Source organism: Delphinus delphis, chromosome 14, assembly GCF_949987515.2.
Source record: "Delphinus delphis chromosome 14, mDelDel1.2, whole genome shotgun sequence".
NCBI classification, from domain to species: domain Eukaryota; kingdom Metazoa; phylum Chordata; class Mammalia; order Artiodactyla; family Delphinidae; genus Delphinus; species Delphinus delphis.
The window spans coordinates 20,672,541-20,678,864 of NC_082696.1; positions in this window are offsets into that span (position 1 = coordinate 20,672,541).

Below are 6,324 nucleotides of genomic sequence, written 5' to 3' on the forward strand. Positions count from 1 at the left end.
TGGCCATGTTGGCTCTTTAATAGGTTAAGACAGGAAAAATATGGCTATATTTGTTAAAATAAACAAACTCCAAATTTAAGATTAATAAATTATTTGAAAATAAACCCCACATTGGCTTTATAAGGACACCTCTTCCTAAGAAATGGGATTTCATATTAACCCTTTTGTAATTTTATGTTATTTGTCCCTCTGTCTATCCCACATCTGACTTCTTTTTGTGGCCATAGTTCTTGTTTCTGATCTGATTAAAACTATTTCATGCACTTGTATTACCTTGGTTTTAAGGGAGGACTGGGACACCCGTCAGAGCTCAGGATTACACATCACTCCAGCAGAATCCTAAGCTAGAAAAGAAGGCTTAGGTAAGTATATGGATGGAATGAAAATAAACCATAAGGCTAATATTTTTAGCTCTAATTCTATCCAATGTTGAGTCATTTTTTGATACAAGGAAAGTCAGTTATCTTTCTAGGGCAGGGGAAAACAAAAGAAAAGACAAATCATTCAGCCAGTGACTCATGGAATCATCTAGGTACAAAACAAAGCATTACAAAAACAACAAACCAGTATCTTTTCGCAAAGGTTAGTTTTGAACACTAGATACTCTAGGTTTTTGGTTCCTCTACTCACTTTGAATAAATAGTTGCCATTTTGGAATTTAATTTAAAAAAAACAGATTTTGACAGAGAGTTTATCATTAAATGAAAGAATTTGGGAGGGTGTGTCTGGGAGCTAGAGTGTTCCTTAAACTGACAGTAATTAAAATGTGTATTTAGGGTGCCTCCTTGGTGACATAGGGGCTCGAGTTTACAACACTGAATTGGGGAGGATGAATGGAATAATGGGTGGAATAATGGGAGTAAAGCTTTGCACACCCAGCTGAATGTTCTCGACAGGCTAGAGCTGTAACCAAGCTTCCCCAGGCTTCATCAACCTGAAGCTGAGGAGGGGGCCTGGAGAATTTCTGAGAGTTCCCAGAGGGTTCACACATGTACTCACGCATGTCCACACCTGTCACCTGCTGCCACAGTCCTGCAGAGTCACAGTGCTATCTATTGACAAGTCTTCCCAGCACAGCTGTCTACCATCACACTGGAGGCAGTGAAGCCCTTAAGATGACAAAGCTGTTGATGTTCTGCTGTGAAGTGGGAAGTAGCTGCCCTGATCCCCACCCCCATTCACATGCAAGACTTTGTTAGATGAGTCCCTAAGTTGTGCTCCTTGTTTCCAGTATATTAGAGATTTTAGTAAAATACCCATTTGTTTTTCCTTATTGCCCCCAGTCTTTGCAGGTCTCCGACTTGGGCAGGCTCATCATGCCTGATTCATGTCCCAGGGCTTCTCAGCTCCAAGACAGAGGAAAGGACTTCCGATAGGTCACCTTCCCAACTTCCACACATTTAAACCAGTCAGAACATCCACAGCCTAGCAGAGTGCTGACACGTGAATGAAGAGCCCTAAATGTTTGTCAGGGAGAAAATGACCAAATGAATCTTAATAACAATCACAATTTGAATCTTCTCCCACAATGCTTTTTAATCTACATGCAAACAGGCTACTGGCAGACTTTGTCAACCCTTTTCCCCAGACATCCTGGCTCGTCCAAATTCCACTTAGATTCAAGCTGCCTATCATTTAATTTCATTTTATTTCCCAAAAAAATCCGTGAACTAAGTATTGATATCCCTATTTTATAGATAAAGGAAACTAACGTGCAGAAGTTTCAGGATCTGCCCCCCCTCCCCGATCACTTTTATCACATCCTTGTATCCATCCCCCAGCTGCTCTAGGCATTGGCTGCTATCAACTTTTGAAGAAGTGCTTTCTTCTCCAGGGAATTGCCCCATATTGAATAGGAGCCGCCTTGCCCTTGGTGCAGACCACAGCTAGTGACTAACCCTGGGATACTAAATACTGAGCTCCTTGTCTCAAGAAGGGACCAACTCTGAGGTGCAATTAATGCTCCAGAGTTCCCACTGAATCAATGTCATTAAGAAGTTCAGTGGTGGCTCTCTTCTGTAGGCTGGAATTGATGAAAGATTCTGTTATAGAACTAGGATCCCTAATAGCAATGGAGATGATAGGATTCCCAGAAGAGAAGAAGCCATATGGTAGCCCTTTACCACCAAAGTCAACATGGGTATAATGTTCTTAATGGGCAGCAAGTTTGGAATGGAGTGGAGAGGGGGCTGATCTCTGGGAATCTATGGAGATATTTAATAGAAGAAGGTGTTCTAAGGAGTGAGATAGATGTGCATCCACCAAGGATACTGCTTAAGAGACCAAGAATAGATGAGCAGAAGCCTATGATCAGCTGCCTCAATGGAAAGTCATGATCCCTTGCCCATTTTTCAAGCCTGAGCCAATTTTCAAACCCACCAGAGAACGTCTCCATTGTCTGAAAAAGAGGCTAGATCCACATGAAGAAGGACCCTGCAACACCGTGGCAAGTGTATATAGTACTCATTCTCCCAGTTCTTCCCCAAAGGGTCTTATGGCTGTGCACTAGGGTAGCCATGCACTAGAGACAGGGGAATACATGGCTCTTTTAAGGACTATTAGATACAGAGTCTGAGTTGATGTTAATATCCAGAGAACCAAAGCACCTTCTGACACCCTTGTTAGAGTAGGAGTATGTGAGGGTCAAGGTATTAATAGAGACCTAGCCAGGTATACATGTCTACTCATCCACAGATCTACAAAGGGATCATTTCCCCAGTGTTTGAAAGTATAATTGGAACAGACATTAGGATTTTACAGAACCTTCATATTAGTTCCTTGACTTGTAGAATAAGAGTTATTGTACTAGGAAAGGCAAGTAGAAGTCCCTGAAACTACACCCTCACCCCTCAGCCAAGACTGTAAATCAAAAACAATATTAGGTCTTCCCTGGTGGCGCAGTGGTTGAGAGTCCGCCTGCCGATGCAGGGGACACAGGTTCGTGCCCCGGTCCGGGAAGATCCCACATGCCGTGGAGCGGCTGGGCCCGTGAGCCATGGCCGCTGAGCCTGCGCGTCCGGAGCCTGTGCTCCGCAACGGGAGAGGCCACAACAGTGAGAGGCCTGCGTAACGCAAAAAACAAAACAAAAAAAAAAAAAAAAAACAAAAAAAACAAAAAAAAAACAATATTACATGTCAGGAGTGGAGTGGCAGAGTTTAGTGTCACCCTCAAGAATTCAAAGGATGCAGGGGGGATGGGTCTCATCATATCCTCCATTTAATTCATCATTCTGCCCGAACTAAACCAGGTGAATTGTCTTTTTTCTCTGTATATGACCTTGATTTTTAATAATAAAATAAAGGCTCTCATGTATGAATAAACTTCAAATGCTCCTACTTTACCCCCTCAATGACATTTCTGCATTCCTTCTCTAGTCTTCAACAAAGGAGCACCTCTTTTCTCCTCAAATAACACCCTCCCATTTAGATTTTATCTGACCTTCAACTTATTCCATCAAATTATTCTCCTTTCTTTTAACTTCATCTTTTCCCTTGACTTGTTCTCAATCCTCAGTATATAAAGATGCTTCAGTTAGTCCGAAGTTAAAAATGAATTTACCATTCTACTAGTAATGGACATTTGGGTTGTTTCCATTTGGGAATCTGCTATAAACTTTCCGATTATGTGTTGTTCTGTATACATGTACAGAATAATCTCTAAGTCAGTGGTTCTCAAATTTAGTTTTCATCAGAATCATCTAGAGGACATGTTAAAACAGATTTCTGGGCCCCATTTCCCAAGTTTTTGATTCAGTAGATCTGATTAGGGCCCAAGAATTTGCATTGCTAACATGTTCCCAGGTGATGCTGATGCTGCTTGATCCAGGGACCCTACTTTGAAAACCACTTCTATACATCCAGTAGTGGAACTGCTTGAACATAGGGTATGGATAGCCTCAATTTAGATAATACCAAACTGTTTTCCAAAGTGGCTGTACAATTTACAGTACATTTCCACCAAAAATTAGAATTCCTCACCAATATGTTGTATTATAAAACTTTTGATAGTTTGCTAATAATGGTGGGCATATAGTGGTATCTCATTGTTCTAATTAACATATCTCTGTTTACTAATTATGTTAAAAACACTTTTTAATGTTTATTATCCATTTGGATTTCCTCTATTGTGTATTGCATAATCAAATGATTTATTTTTCTATTGGATTTTCTACCTTTTTAAAAAATCAAATTGTAGGGCTTCCCTGGTGGCACAGTGGTTGAGAGTCCACCTGCCAATGCAGGGGACACGGGTTCGTGCCCCAGTTCAGGAGGATCCCACATGCCGCGGAGCGGCTGGGCCCGTGAGCCATGGCCGCTGAGCCTGCGCATCCGGAGCCTGTGCTCCGTAACGGGAGAGGCCACAACAGTGAGAGGCCCGCATACTGCAAAAAAAAAAAAAATCAAATTGTAAAAGTTCTTTATATATTTGGAAACAAATTTTTTATTGTTGTTATTGATTGGTTACATAGGCTGCAAATATCTTCTCCCAGTCTATGGCTTGTATTTTTATTTTTTAATGGTATATTTTGTTAAGCAGAAGTACTTTCTTTTAATGTAATTAATGTACTAATCTTTGCTTTAAAAAAAATACATGATTGCTAAGTTTAATTTAACTGCTCTACCCAATCTTGCCTTATGAAAATAACAAAATGTTCCTATCAAAATTACATTGCGGGCTTCCCTGGTGGCGCAGTGATTAAGAATCCACCTGCCAATACAGGGGACATGGGTTTGAGCCCTAGTCCAGGAAGATCCCACATCCCGCGGAGCAACAAAGCCCATGTGCTACAACTACTGAAGCCCGCGTGCCTAGAGCCCATGCTCTGTAACAAGAGAAGCCACTGCAATGAGAAGCCCGCGCACTGCAACGAAGAGTAGCCCCCACTGGCCGCAACTGGAGAAAGCCCACACGCAGCAACGAAGACCCAATACAGCCAAAAATAAATAAAATAAATAAATAAAATTACATTGCAATGTTAGTACAGGTTTGATGTTTTGTTTTTGATACAACTCTACTAAAGTTTGGCACCAAATACACTTTTAGAAAGTTTTAAGGCTTAATAGAGACTAATAATTTCTCAATGCAGCCTAGAAGTTGAGAAAAGAATACTAAGAATTCTTGAATCTTCCAAATACAGGCAGTCCCCAATGCATAGAATTTCTTCTAAATACAAATGACCACCCCCATCAGGCTCACATGTATAGAAACACCTCTTCTGCTTCTCCCAGTGACCAGACTACCCAGGCATTGTAAACCCATGCTGACGGCCTCACAGAGGAAAAGAAGGGGGGAAAGATGAGAAGAACGTAAGGCAGAGAGCTCTGTCACTGCCGCCAAGAGGCTTTTGCTATAGTTCACGTTTTACTCTTTCCCCCAGGCCTATATTCCCACCTCCTGTTTCCCCCATCTCCACTCCAGAAATCCCTGCCTTTGGGTAGAGCTAAGAGATTTTCCTATCATTTGGCCGACAGCAGTGAGTGGCTTGAGAGGGGTGGACCACAAGGGCCAGCGCTGCAACTTCAGGTTTCTTCTTGACAGTCCAATTTGGAATTCACAAACAATTTTCTTCTGTATTAAAAACAAAAACAAAACCACAGTTATAAATGGTAGCTCATTTCTACAACTAGAACATTACACTCTAAGTTAAACAAGTTAGTATGTTTGGGCTTAAAAAGCTAATCACCATTTATGACATTTTTTTAATGGGAGAAAAAATGCTCTGAATTCCAAACAACTTTCTTATAATGACTTTCGAACCACAAGCCACTTAAAGGATGGAGACAGGAGGTACTCAATAGAGTCACATGGAATGAGTTTCTTGGCTCCAAAGTCAGCGGGGCAATTGAAAGAGGGAAAACTATCTGGTTGACAAAGCCGTGTGCAAATCCCTGCAACGTGCCAAGTATAAGAAGTGGAGTTTGGCAGGTAGCTCTTGCAGGCACTTAAGCAGCTAGACTGATGGGAATATGACTAAATACAGTTACTGCTTTCCTAAATTTTTATAATGATGGAGGTATTTCTAGCACCTGGCCTCAGCTTTGTAGGCACTCATACCAATAGCTCCACCACCCTCTCTCCTTTGTTAACAGTTGGTCCAACAGGAGTGAAGGGTGGGAATTGAGACTGTAGCCCTTTAGGCACTCACTGGGAGAAACTTTTCACCTGACAGATTAAAGCAACATGACTCTTGCCATTACCTTTGGGCAAATATTTGGCAGGCTGAAACTTTGCTGCCAAACTGCTTAACTTCCTGGCCTAAGGTCTCCAAGTCTCTTCTGGAAATTGTTTGTAAATATGGTCCAGAGGTTCTGCAAAACTTTATA